The sequence below is a fragment of the Chamaea fasciata genome, unplaced genomic scaffold, assembly GCF_029207755.1.
Source record: "Chamaea fasciata isolate MVZ Bird 193981 ecotype frontalis unplaced genomic scaffold, bChaFas1.0.hap1 SCAF_40, whole genome shotgun sequence".
In the NCBI taxonomy this organism is placed as follows: domain Eukaryota; kingdom Metazoa; phylum Chordata; class Aves; order Passeriformes; family Sylviidae; genus Chamaea; species Chamaea fasciata.
The window spans coordinates 1778446-1793319 of NW_027094125.1; the positions used below are offsets into that span (position 1 = coordinate 1778446).

The 14874-nt window shown below is 56.9% G+C and overlaps 1 pseudogene; it reads left to right on the forward strand.

Annotated features, from left to right (window-relative positions):
• LOC136303661 (uncharacterized) overlaps nucleotides 1–14874 on the forward strand; it is a 372218-nt pseudogene that overhangs the window by 188565 nt on the left and 168779 nt on the right.

Consider the following 14874-nt stretch of genomic DNA (forward strand, 5'->3'; position numbering starts at 1 on the left):
CCTGGGCAGACGATTCCAGTGCCCAATCACTCTTTCAATGAAGAATCTTTTCCTGATGTCCAACCTCAACTTTCCCTGGCACAGCCTTAGGCTGTGTCCTCTCCTTCTGCCAGTGGTTGCCTGGGAGCAGAGCCCAACCCCCACCTGGCTGCAGTCACCTGGCAGGGAGTTGTAGAGTGTGATGAGGTCTCCCCTGAGCCTCCTCTTCTCCAGGACGAACAACCCCAGCTCCCTCAGCCGTTCCTCACAGGGTTTGTGCTCCAAGCCCCTCACCAGCCTCATTGCCCTTCTCTGGACACACTCGAGCACCTCAATGTCCATCCCAAACTGAGACACCCTGAACTGGACACAGCACTCAGTGTCCATCCTAAACTGAGACACCCTGAACTGGACACAGCACTCAGTGTCCATCCTAAACTGAGACACCGTGAACTGGACACAGCACTCAGTGTCCATCCTAAACTGAGACACCGTGAACTGGACACAGCACTCAGTGTCCATCCCAAAGTGAGACACCCTGAACTGGACACAGCACTCAGTGTCCATCCTAAACTGAGACACCCTGAACTGGACACAGCACTCAGTGTCCATCCTAAACTGAGACACCCTGAACTGGACACAGCACTCGAGGTGTGGCCTCACCAGTGCCAAGCACAGGGGAAAATGGTCCCTTGCGTGCAGGAGGTTCTGTCAGGTCACAGGGGAACCTTGGTGCCGTGTTGGCCCAGAGCCTCACAGGGCTCTCCTGAGCTCCACGAGGCCCCTCTGTGTCACACTCTGCAGCCTTGGTGCCATGAGGTGCCATAACCTCACTCTGCTCTCCCGGGCTCCCTCTGGCCCTTCTGTGTCCCAAGGGACACTTGGTTCCATCAGTCTCCACTGTGTCACCAAGCTCTCCTGGCTCCCACAGGGCCCAGCGGTGTCACACGGGGGCCTGGGTTCCACCCTGAGCTCTGGCAGCTCCCCGTGGCCCCGGGGCTCCGCGAGGCCCAGCTCTGCCAGGGCTGACACCTGCTTCAGAGAGGTTCCATCCCGTCCCTCGGCTCTCCTGGGCTCCCTCAGGCCCCGCGGTGTCACACCAGCCCCCGGCCCCCACGGTGTCCCCAGGCCCCTCGGTGCCATCAGGGGGTGGCTCGGAGCTGCTGCCCCCTCAGCGGCTGGGGGCGAGGCCGCAGGGACAGCGTGCAGACAGTGCCACCAGCCCTGGTGTCCCGGTGTCCCCACGCCTGGGCCTGTCCCTGACACGCTCCGGGCGCGGATCCCCCCGCTGAGTGCTCAGGCGACAGCGGCGACACCGGTGCTACGGCAAGGCCACGCCCCCTTCTGCTTTGGCCCCACCCCTTCCACTCTGCTGCCTCTGAATTGGCTGCCGGCCTGTTGGCCCCGCCCCTTCAGTGTTCCCATGGCAATGGCAACACTTCCTCATTAGCATAACCCCCGTCCTCATTAGCATAAACCCCGCCCCTGCGCCTCAGCACCGCCCCCGTTGGGGGTCCAGGGGCTCCCCCCGCCCCCGCAGTGGGGATGGTGCCCCAAAAGTGCCGGGGGTCGTGACCCCCCCAAGTGTTTGGGTTCTGCCCCATAAGTGCCATGGGGGGGCGGGGGTCTGCCCGATAAGTGCCTGGGGGCAATTAGAAGGTGCTGGTGGTAATTAATTAGCCAAAGGTGGGTTTAATTGGTCCTGGTTAATGGCGAGGTAATTGATTAATTGATTGGCGTTAAGCATTAATTGCTCCCAGCCCGGGGGGGGAGGGGTAATTATGCTTCGGGGACTCGATTGGAGGGTGGGGGAGCTTTGGTCCCAGCTGCGGCGGTTGGGGGGCCCAGGGGGGGTCTATGGGGCAAGGCTGGGGGGCTCTATGGGGCGGGGGGGGTTTGGGGGTCATCCCCAGCCCAGGAGTGTTTTTGGGGGGCTGGAGTGTGTTGGGGGCGAGGGGGGGTCAATGGGTCGGGATTGAGGGGTCCATGGGGTAGGATCGGGGCGATTATGGGGCACGGGGGGTCCCGTGGGGCACCAACCCCCAGCCCAGAGCCCTGGAGTGTTTTTGGAGAGGCCCCTGCGAGGGTCCCCCCCTGGGTCCGGGGGTCCAGCCGTGGGTCAGGGGTGGGGGTCGGGCCCGGGGGGCGGCACCCACCGATAGGTGCCCTCGTACAGGAACCCCGCCCGCCGCAGCAGCTCGTCCGCCTCGGGGGGGCCCCGGCTGGGAAAGGGGGGACACGGGGTCAGGGGGGAGCCCCGGGACACCCAGGATCCCCAGTGAGACCCCCGGGATCCCCCCAAATCCCCAGTGAGACCCCCAGGATCCCCCCAAATCCCCAGTGAGACCCCCGGGATACCCCCAAATCCCCAGGCCCCCCCGAATCCCCACTGAGGCCCCCAGGATCCCCCCAAATCCCCAGTGAGACCCCCGGGATCCCCCCAAATCCCCGGGACAACCCAACCCCCCAGTGGAACCTCCAGGATCCCCCAAATCTGCAACAGGACCCCCGGGACCAGCCCCTCCCCCTCAGGTGTGTCCCCCAGACCCCCAAATTCCTGCACCAGGTACCCGCCCCCCCCGCCCTCCCAGGTTCTCCCCCAGGTACTCCTCAGCCCCCCAGGCCCCCCAGTCCAGCCCATATCACCCCCAGCCCCCCCCCAGGTGCCCCCCCGTCTCACCTGCCGTAGCGGTAGGGGATGGGGGGCTCGCGGCGCTGCTCGATCTGGTGCAGGAGGGGGGTGAAGATGCGCCAGGCCTCACGCAGCTCGTCACTGCTGGGGAGGAGACACCCCAAAAAACTGAGCTGGGGGACCCCAAAACTCCCCCAAACCTCACCTGGGCTCACCTGGGCTCTCCCCAGGGTTACCTGGGAAACCCCAGGGCTCACCTGGGCCCCCAAAATGGTCCCACCTGTCCCTCTAAACTGGTCCCACTGGCCCTCCCCAAGCTGGACTCACCTGTCCCCCTTGCGTCCCACCTGTGCCCCCCCAGACTCTTCAGCTCCTCCAAAATGGTCCCACGTGTACTGGTCCCCTGACCCCCTACATCCCACCTGTCCCCATGTCTTACCTGTGCCCTCCCCTCTATGTCCCACCTGATCCCAAGTCACACCTGCCCCCACGACGTCACATCTGTCACTGTGTCTCACCTGTCCCCACCATGTCCCCCCTGTCCCCAGTCCTGTCACTGTGTCCCACCTGTCACCACCATGACCCACCTGTCCCCACCATGCCCTCCCTGTCCCCAGGAGTCACCTGCCCCCATGTCCCACCTGTCCCCCCATGTCCCCCCTGTCCCCAGGTGTCACCTGTCCCCTCTCACCTGCGCACAAAGTGCATTTGGTTCCCACAGATGACGTCCAGCAGCAGCCTCTCGTAGGCGTCCAGCAGCTTCACATCCTGGGGGGCACCGGGGTGGTCGGGGGTGGGGGTCTGGGGGCACCCCCAGGTGTGGGGGACACCCCCAGGTGTGGGGGGACACCTGGGCTTTGGGGGGACCCTGCCAGGTGTGGGGTTTGGCGATTCTGGGGGCTCCTCTGGGTTTGAGGTGGCCCCAGGTGTGTGGGGAACACCTGGGATTTGGGGGTACCCAGGTGGGTTTTGGGAACCCCTCCAGGTGTGGGGACCCCCCTGAGATTTGGGGTGTCCACCCCCAGTTTGGGGGTCTCAACACTACAATGTTGAGTCTCAGTGTTGCGATTTTGGCGTTCCAGCCCCGTTTCTGGGTGCGCAAACCCCATTTTGGGTCTCAATGCTCCATTTTCACGTCCCCAACCCCCGTTTTTGGGTCCTAATGTTAGATTTTTGGGTCCCCAAACCCCGTTTTGGCTCTTGGTGCTCCATTTTCATGTCTCAAAACTCCATTTTTGGGTCCCTAAACGCCATATTTGGGTCTCAGTGCTCCATTTTTGTGTCCCCAAATCCTATTTCCCTATCCCCACCCCAATTTCCATGTCCCCAGCCCCATTTCTGTGTCCCCAGCCCCATTTCTGTGTTCCCAAACGCCATTTTTGTGTCCCCAAACTCCATTTTCATGACCCCACCCTCATTCCTGTGTCCCCACCCCCATTCCCGTGTCCCCACCCCCATGTCCCCACCCCCGTGTCCCCGTTTCCATGTCCCCATTCCTGTGTCCCCAGCCCCATTCCCATGTCCCTGCCCCTGTGTCCCCAGCCCCATGTCCCCAACCCCATTCCCATGTCCCCAGCCCATTTGGGGTACCTTGTAGCGGCTGTCGTAGGTGAGGTCGAGCTCGGACTCCTCGGGCCGCAGGAACATTCTGGGTTTCTTGGTGTTGAGTTTGGCGTAGACGGCATCGCGCGGCTGCACGCGCACCACCAGCTCGTTGCGCTTGCACTGCTGGGCGAAGATGTCCCCGGGCACCTCCCGGAACTGCAGCCGCACCTCGGCCTTGCGCTCGTTCAGCGCCTTCCCGCAGCGCAGCACGAACGGCACGCCTGGGGACAGTGACATCGTTGGCATCATCATTGTCATCATTGTCAGTGTCTTCATTGACATCATCATCATCATCATCATCATCTATCCAACAACGTCAACATCAACATCCCAGCAGCACAGCACGAACGGCACACCTGGGGACAGTGACATCATTGGCCCCATCAATATCATCATTGGCATCATTGACATCACTGTCATCACCATCCCAGTGCCTTCCCACAGCGCACCATGAATGGGATGCCTGGGGACAATGGCACTACGATTGTCATCATTGTCATTGTCATCATCAACATCATCATTGTTAGCATTGTCAATATCATCATTGACATCATCAACATCATCAACATCCATCAACATCGTCAACGTCATCACCATCCATCAACTTCCCAGCAGCGCAGCACGAACGGCACACCTGGGGACAGTGACATCATTGCCATCATTAGATCGGCACCGTCAATATCATCGTTGGCATCACTGACATCACTGTCATCAACATCCATCACCATCCCAGCGCCTTCCCACAGCGCAGCATGAACAGGATGTCTGCGGACAGTGGCATTGTCATTGTCATCATTGTCATCGTCAATATCATCACTGGCATCATTGACACCACCGTCACCAACATCCATCACTATCCCAGCACCGTCCCGAACGGGACACCTGGGGACAATGGCACTGTCGTTGTCATAATTGTCATTGTCATCATCATTCTTGTCATTGTCAATGTCATCATTGACATCATCATCAACATCCATCAACATCATCACCATCCCATCACCTTCCCGGCAGTGCAGCACAAGCAGGATGTCTGGGGACAATGGCATCGTCATTGTCATCATTGTCATCGTCAATATTATCACTGGCATCACTGACATCACTGTCAACGACATCCATCAACATCCCAGCACCTTCCCACAGCGCAGCATGAACAGGATGTCAAATGACAGTGGCACTGTCATTTTCATCACTGTCATTGTCATCATCAACATCATCGTCTATCGGTGACTGATGGATCTTGTGCATTCCCACAATTGTCATCATTGTCATCATCAACATCATTATTGTCATCACTGTAAATGTCACTATCAACATCAGTGTTGTTTGTCATCATAGTCAATGTCATCACTGGCATCAACATCCATCAACATGGTCAACATCATCACCATCCATCAACATCCTGGCAGTGCAGCACGAACGGCACACCTGGGGACAGAGGCACTGTCATTGTCATCATTGTCATCATCAATATTATTGTTGTCATCATTAAGATCATTGTCATCACCATCCCAGTGCCTTCCCGCAGCACAGCCTGAACAGGATGTCTGGGGACAGTGGCACTGTCATTGTCATCATTGTCATTCTCATCATCAACATCATCATTCTTAATGTCATCACTGACATCATCATCAACATCCATCAACATTGTCAACATCATCACCATCTATCACCATCCCAGCAGCACAGCACAAATGGGATGTCTGGGGACAGTGGCACTGTCATTGTTATCAACAGCATTGTCACCATTAACATTATTGTTGTCATCATTGTCAATGTCATCACTAACATCATCATCATCAACATTCATCAACGTCCTCAATATCATCACCATCCATCACTATCCCAGCAGTGCAGCATGAACAGGACACCTGGGGACAGTGGCATTGTCATTGTCATCATTGTCAATCCTAATATTGACATCATTATCAACATCCATCAACATCCGAGCAATGCAGCATGAATGGGACACCTGGGGACAGTGGCATCATTGGCACTGTCATCGTCAATATCATTGTTGGCATCATTGACATCACTGTCATCACCATCCCAGCATCTTCCCGCAGCACAGCCTGAATGGGATGTCTGGGGGCAGTGGCACTGTCACTGTCATCATTGTCAATGTCATCATCAACATCATTGTTGTCATCATTGTCAATGTCATCACTGGCATCATCATCAACATCCATCAACATCATCACCATCCATCACTATCCCACCAGTGCAGCACGAACAGGACACCTGGGGACAGTGGCATTGTCATTGTCACCATCAGCATCATCATTGTCAATGTCACCATTGACATCAACATCAACATCCATCAACATCATCAACATCATCTCCCCATCCATCAACATCCCAGCACTCTCCTGCAGCACAGCATGAATGGGATGCCTGGGAACAGTGGCACTGTCATTGTCCTCATTGTCATTGTCATCATCATTGCTCTAATGGTCTATGGCATCATTGACATCACCATCAACATCCATCACCATCGTCAACATCATCACCATTGTCTTGGTTTGGGAAGACAGGTATCTGCCAGGTAATGAAACATTAATTTTGAAGAATTAAAGATTTTAGTTAAACCAGATATTGCTGAAGTAAGACAGATAGACTTCCCTTTTGATAAGCAGAAGCTGGATTTAAGGAACTGATAAATCATGAGGCCTGTCAACTTATGTTTTTGTATTCTAACTAATCAATAGGCTTCAAGAAGGACAATGAATTCATAAATCAAATACTCCTGGGAAAACAGGATTCAGTTGTCACACAACACTAAAAGGTTAAAAAGTCAAAGCGAAGAAGACTCACTTACTTCATCATTTTGAGACCCTGCCCCATAAAAAGAACCACCGACCCATTTCAAAGAACAAACCACGCATGCTTAATAGCTTTTGGCTAATTACCATACGAAGCGGGGAATGGGATGTACTAAAGTCATGAATATACATTTGTGTTTTGGGTATTCAATACTTCTGTACATAAAAAGACCCTGTGATCTTCTGTAGGTGCGCGTGTGTTTGGGAGCTATCCCGCACGCTGCCCAGCGTCGTAATTAAACATACACTTTCTAACTTTAAACTGTTAGAGAGTCTTTTGTCCATCATAGTTGGATATCAGCATTGGGGCGATGTTCATATATTTTTAATAATTCACCGCCTCTCCCTGCCCCCAGAGCCCCCTTTTCCTTGACAGAGAGATCCCCTGGACCCCTATTCCTGCCCTTCCCAGCACCCAGCCCCGCCTATCCCAACAGTGAGGACCCCTATTCCAAACAATCCCTGGTTTCCCCACATTTGGATGGGAGTAGGGACACCGGGGACACTTGGAGCTCCCTTTCCTGGTCACAGGAACCCCCTTAATCCCACCCATCCCACCTCTATCCACCCCTTTTCTCAACCCTGGAAGCCCCAAAGCCCCTTCCCTGCTCTCCCAGCTCTCCCCGTTGCCCCTTTCCTTCAGCCGTGACCCCCCAGCCCCCAAATGTCCGTGTCCCCCCAGTTCTCCTCTCCCTGCGCTCCCTGCCTGTGGCGCTGTTGGAACCCGGCCCGATCTTCCCCCAGTTCCTGTCCATGGGCTCCCTGGATGGGATTCCCTTCCAATGCCGCCACCGCCAGCGGGGCCGGGCGGAGCCGCAGCCGCAGGGGATGGCGGCCGGAGCCCAGCCAGGATTTTGGGATGGCCAGAGCCGGCACAACGAGCGGCACCGGCACGGGGCCACCAGGGAGCTGCAGATGCCGCAGGAGCGGCACAGCCAGAGCGGGGCTCAGTGCAGGGAGCCGGGGCTGGGGGATCTGTGGGGCTGCCACGGCACCTGGGCTGAACTGGGGGACCCTCAGTGGGTCCCACATCCCCCTGTGCCCCCTCTCCCACCCCCTTTCCCATTGTTCCCCCCAAACTCACCCAGCCCATTGCCATCATGTCCCGGCCGGGAGGAGGAGGAGGAAGAGGAGGGACAGAGAAGGAGGAAGAGGAGGAGCAGAAGGAGGAGGAGAAGGCAGAGGGAAGCCCCATGTGCGTTCCCCACTCTCTGAATCTGCAGCTCCTTCCCTCAGACACCATCGGCCCCATCCCGCAAGTGCTCTGGTAGGGAGAGCTCACCCCAAATATCCCAGGGAGGTCCCCGGGTTTGGGGTTTTTGGGGGAGCTCGGTGTCGGCAGAGCCCGGGAGGGGGGCGGGGGAATGCGGGTCCCCCCGCGATGGGGGTTGGTCTTCCCGGGCCGGGCCCTCCGAGCTCTGCCGGGGCCACGTGGGGAGCGGCGGGACCGGCGAGGGGACACTGGATTTGGGGAGCCCGGCAGAGATCCGGGCTTTGGGGACCCCCTGAGCGGGACCCCAGAGACAGGAGAGCCCCAGGAGCCCAAAGCGGGGACCCCGAGAGGGGGGGACCCCTGGGATTGCCGGGACCCCGTTGGGGGGTGCTGGGGCTGGAGGGGCGGGATGGCCGGGAAAGGGGTTTGGGGCTCCCAGTGCCAGCAGTGGCTGCTCCCAGGATGAGCCCAGTTGTCCCCCCCGTGTGGTTCCAGTTTCCTGGGCACTCCCAGTATGAGCCCAGTCAGTCCCAATATGATCCTGGTCACTTCCCCTCACTCCCTGTAGGATCTCTCTTGCTCCCAGTATTACTTCACTAATCACTCCCTATCATTCCCCATTATGATATAGTTTTCCCCCAGCACGGTCCCAGTTGCTCTCAGTTCCTCCTACTATCGTCTGCTGTGTTCCCAGTTCTCCCAGTTGCCCCTAGTATAGTCCTAGTGCCTCCCAGTATAATGCCAGTCTCTCCCAGCAGGGCCCCAGTCCCTCACACACACCCCGAGTTACCCCCAGCAGATTCCCAGTGGCTTCCAGTGTGGTCCCAGTCACCACTTGCATGGTCTCAGACACTCCCAGTATATCCCAGTTGCCCTTGTAGTCATTGCCAGACACTGCCAGTTCCCTCAGCAAGGTTCAGTTGCTCCCAGTTTTATCCCAGTCACTGCCAGTACCCCCAGTTTTCACCAGTATGCATCCTGTCATTCCCAGTGTCTCCCAGTGTATCCCCTGTTGATCCTCACCATGGGTCTGGTAGCTCTCAGTAACCCACAGGCAGGGTCCAGTCACACCCAGTAAAATCCCAGTATGATGCCAGTTGCCTCACGTGTAATCCCAGTGTCTCCCTGTCAATGCCAGCATGAACCCAGTAGCCTCCAGTAGGATCCCCATGACTTCCAGTCTCCCAGTATATCACTGTCTCTCCTAGAATGTTCCCAGTCATTCCCAGTTTGTGTCATTGTGATTCCCGTCATTCACAGCCACTCCCAGTCAATCGCAGTGTGAGTCCAGTCAGTCTCAGTGTGATCCCAGTCTCAGCCAGCATTGGCCCAGCTGCTCCCACTATGATGCCAGTTGCTGCCAGAATAGTTCCAGTTGTTCCCAGTTTTTCCCAGTATGTTCCCAGTTGTCCCTAGAATAGTCCCAGTCCCTCTCAGCATGGTCCCAGTCACTCCCAGTTACCCCTACCATGGTCCCAGCTGTTCCCAGTGTGGTTCCATTCCCCCCAGTATGATTTCAGACACTCCCAGTATATTCCGGTTATCCCAGTCAGGTTCTGGTTACCTCAGAATGACCCCAGTCTTTCCCAGTTACTCCCAGTTGCCTCCAGCATGATCCCAGTTTCTGGCAGTTGCCCGAAGTGTGGTCCCATTTGCTCCCAGTATTTTTCCAGTTGCCCCAGTTGTGGTCTCGTTCCCCTCAGCATGGTTCCAGTGCCTTCCAGTTGATGCCAGTTGCTCCCAAGGTGTCCACATTTTCCTCCCAGTAACTCCCAATAACCCCCAGTCAGGATCCAATCACACCTGCTGTAATCCCAGTGCCTCCCAAGATGATCCCAGTTGCACCCAGTCACCTCCAGTTTGGTTCCAGTCACCCCAGTAACTTCCAGATATTCCCAGTATGATTCCAGTCATGCCCAGAGTGACTCCATGTCACTCCCAGTGTGGGCCCAGTTGCACCTTGTCACTTCCAGTATACTTCCAGTCATGGAAGTACACTTCCAGCACCTTTCCAGTCATTCCCAGTCTGAGTCCAGTAGGATCCCAGTCACTCTCAGACACTCCCAGTACTATTTCAGTCACTCCCAGTATGATCCCAGCCAGTTCCAATAGGATCCCAGCAGGACCCCAGCATGGGCACAGCTGCTCCCATCATCATCCAGCCTGATTCCAGTTGCTCCCATTTACCCCCAGTGTGGTTTCAGTCTCTCCCAGTGTATCCCAGTTGCTCCCAGCATGTTCCCAGTTCCTTCCAGTTTTCCTCAATTGCTTCCAGCTTGATCCCAGATGCTCACAACCACTCTCAGTCACCCTCAGTGCAACCTCTGTGTCCCCAAATAAGATCCAGTATGATCCCAGTCTCCCCCAGCAGGACCCAGCCTCTCCCACTGTGATTCCAGTAGGATCCCAGTTACCCCCAGCATGGTTCCAGTTGCTCCCTCTTCTTCCCAGTGTGGTCCCAGTTGCACCCAGTTGCTCCTAGTATTGTCCAAGTAACTTCCCATATAATCACAGTCCTTCCAAGCGCGGTCCCAGTCATGTCCAGCTGCCCCCAGTGCAGACCCAGTCACTCCCACTTGCTCACAGGTCTCCCCAGCGTGGTCCCAGCTGTTCCCAGTGTGGTTTCAGTCCCCCCATTATGGTCACAGACACTGCCAGTATATCCCATTTGCCCTCGGTATGCTTGTTGTCATTCCCAGTCACTCCCAGTTGCCCGTGTAATGTTCCAGTTACGAAGTACAGCCCAGTTCCTTCCAGTGATGCCACTGCTGGGATCCCCCACCCCTCTCTGCATTCCCCCCTCCCAGCTATCCAAGCTCCCGAGAGGAGCCCCAAGGGCTGGAAGTGCCCAGCCAGGGTCCCCAGCAAGGCCCAGTGTGGATGTGCAGCGCCCAGTTTTCCCAGTTTCCCTCTCCTTTTCCCCGGGCCGGGTTCCCCCCGGCCCCAGCGGGTCGGAGCAGCCGAGAGCCCCGCGCTGCCCATCCCGACCTGTCCTGGTTCCATCCCTGCTCCTCCTGTGGCTGCCAGGGCTTTGGGAACGGGGCACCCAGGGTGTGCCTGCTCCTGGGGGAGGAGGAGGGCTGGGAGAGGAGAGATGGAGAAGGAGAGCGAGAAGGGATGGAAGCAGGAGAAGGAGGTGGGGTTAGAGAGGAGGAGGAGGAAGGGGTGGAAGAGGAGAAGCAGGAGGAAGAGGAAGAGGAGGGACAAAGGAGGATCAGGGAAAAGAGAAGAACCATGAGGTCGAGCACTCCCTGAATTTGCAGGCCCCCTCCCATGGGATGGTCACCCCCCATCCCACAGGTGACTGGGGAGGGGGAGCTGGGCCCAGATATCCTGTGGGGTCCCTGGGTTGGGTTTTTTTAGGGGGAATATCTGGAGAATGAAGAACTGCAAAGCTGAGTGGAAAATGCCCCTTGGGGGGACACTGGGAGTTGCCAGTGGCAGCTGCTGGCAGAGGCAGCCTGGAGGAGCAGAGCCCTGTGCCCCCCAGGAGCCCACAGTGGGGACCCCAGAGAGGGGGGAGCGCCGCCATTGGCGGGACCCTCAACAGCCTGGAGAGGGGCAGGGGGGACTCCTTGGACCCCCTGCACCCCAAAGCAGAGAATAAGGGGAGAAAAGACCCCAGGACCTACCTCCAAATTCCCCAGCATCCCTAAGTGGCAAGGCAGAAGAGGGGAACTTTTTCGATTCCTGGGACTCCCAGCAGCCTGGGGAGGGCAGGGACTGAGTAGACAGGGGACCCACAATACAAGCGTGACCCCCAGCAGCTGGGACAGGGGGGAACCCCCGAACACCAAAGGGAAGAGAGCAGAGACAGGGAACTCCTGGGAGGCATTTTCAGGGCTGAATCTTGGTGTTTGAGAGGTTTTTATGGACCCTCGATGCCCAATGACCTCTAGAGATTGACTTGGGCAGAGGGACCTTCAAACTCAATTTGCTTATCGCTTGTATTTCCCCTAACCAGGATTTCCCATTCCCAGAACTTGACTGGATGTAGGATAAGGCTGTGATGAAGAGGAATGATCCCCAGCACAGCCAGGCAGGTGAGGAGATACTCAGTGCCCCTTTTCCCCTCTCTCCTGCTCCATCTCCCAGCCCAGCCTGGCCCCCGGCTGCAGGACAACCCTGCTGCCAACGCCGTCCTGCCAGGGATACACTGAAGGGATCTCCTTTCCCTTCCCTCTGGCACGGAGGCAAATCCCATCCTCTCTTTGTCCTTCCTCCCCCAGACAAGGAGCTGAGGATGGAGACCAGGGAGGACAAATCCCCAGGGGAGAACCTCATGGAAGAGGGTGTTTTTAGCAGCCATACGGCGCAGAAATCCAATGGGGAGGAAAAGCCCCAGAGATCCCGCAGGAGGAGGGGCTCCAAGCCCATCCCAGGGTGCTCTGGGGAGGAAAGACCAAACCTGTGCCAGAACAGTGGCCGAAGCTTCAGCTGGGGCTCTGAGCTGGTGGTCACTGAGCAGCTTCATGATGGGGAGAAACCCCACAAGTGCCAGGAGTGTGGGAAGAGCTTCAGCCAGAGGTTCAGCCAGATCTGCCACCAGAGGATCCACACTGGGGAGAGGCCCTATGAGTGTCCCCAGTGTGGGAAGAGGTTTCAGACCAACTCCCATCTGCTCCAGCACCAGCGGATTCACACAGAGGAGAGGCCCTTCCGCTGCCCTGACTGCAGGAAGGGCTTCAAGCGCAACTCCACCCTCGTCACCCACCGGTGCATCCACACTGGGGAGAGGCCCTACGAGTGTGGGGAATGTGGGATGAGCTTCAGCCGGAGATCCCACCTGATTCACCACCAGAGGATCCACACCAGGGAACGGCCCTATGAGTGTGAGCAATGTGGGAAGAGCTTCAGCACCAGCTCCAACTTGATCAGCCACCAGAACATCCACGCTGAGGAAAGGCCATACAAGTGTGGGGAATGTGGGAAGGGCTTCAACCAGAGGTCTCACCTGATCATCCACCAAATGATCCACACTGGGGAGAGGCCCTACGAGTGTTCTCAATGTGGGAAGAGGTTTCACACCAGCTCCAGTCTCCTCGTGCACCAGCAGATTCACAGAGAGGAGAGGCCCTTCTGCTGCCCTGACTGCAGGAAGGGCTTCAAGTACAAATCCACCCCTGTCACCCACCGGCGCATCCACACTGGGGAGAGGCCCTACGAGTGTCCCCAGTGTGGGAAGAGCTTCACCCAGAGCTCTAACTTGACCCAACACCAACGGAGGCACCATTAAGGGAAGCCCTGTGAGTGCCCCGACTGTGGGAAGAGCTTCGTGCACTGCTTTTACCCTATCCCCCATCAATGGACTCCCATTGGGCAGAGCCCTGGATCTCCACAGACACCTGGATGAACGCAGGGGCAAGAACAGCTACCAGGACTCTGATCAACATTGCAAATTAATTGGGAAGCGATGATTTTTTTTTTCATTTACTGCCAAAAAATATCTTTTCTGCTCTGTTTTTTCTTCTGATGGTATCAAGCTAAGTAGGATGATCAAGGATATGTTTTTCCCACCTGAATAATTTCCATGATTTTGCTATCAGAACACCCAGAACTAGATTAAAAATAAAGAAACTAAGCAAAGAGATCTAAAGCTGAATACTTTACTGGGATTTGAGCATGAATTTGAGGTTCAGGGGAATATTCAGGAGCATTTAGGTGTTCTGGGAGCATCCAAGCCAAGAGACATGGCCATGATCTTGTAGTTGTTGCAGCAGAACGTGTCCACCTGAGCCCATCTGTTCTCCAGGAATTCTGGTTGTCTGTTAGTTAATACAATTTGGTTTAATGGTTACTAGAATATTTCTGTTAGGACCTTAGAATTCTTTGGAAAGGACAGGGACCTTACAGGGGCCGGTTCTGGGATTGGCATGTAGTTTTGACCACTCAGAAAACGGAATGCGACTTTTAGTAATATCCTTATAAAGCTGAGACTGAGTTCGAGCCCTCTTCTCTTCCGCCCAGCTGGCTTCCAGGTAACATCGTGGGCAGTCAAGGAGGGCCCGGCTTTGGCCCCGCTGCCCCAGGGCGGCCGGGCCCGGCCAGGCCTCCGAGAGCCTCTGCCCGCAGGGGAGGCAGGGCCGGCTGAGCCCTTCTCCCCCGGCTGCAGTCTGGCAGGGCTGCAGTCTGGCAGTGCTGCAGTCTGGCAGGGCTGCAGTCTTCCATTGCTGCAGCCTGGCAGTGTTGCAGTCTGGCAGGGCTGCAGTCTGGCAGTGCTGCAGTCTGGCAGGGTTGCAGTCTGGCAGGGCTGCAGTCTGGCAGTGTTGCAGTCTGGCAGTGCTGCAGTCTGGCAGTGTTGCAGTCTGGCAAGGCTGCAGTCTGGCAGACTGCAGTCTGGCAGTGTTGCAGTCTGGCAGGCTGCAGTCTGGCAGTGTTGCAGTCTGGCAGTGCTGCAGTCTGGCAGTGTTGCAGTCTGGCAGGGCTGCAGTCTGGCAGGGCTGCAGTCTGGCAGGGCTGCAGTCTGGCAGGGCTGGCCCCGTGTCTGGGGCCTCAGCAGGGATCATCGGGTCCGGTCGGTCGTGGCAGGGCCGTGCCCCGGCAGCCCTGGCCCGAGGGGAGGATGGGATCTCTCTCCCCAACCCACGCTGGCCCTTACAGAGCAGCTCTGAGCCGCTCACACCTTC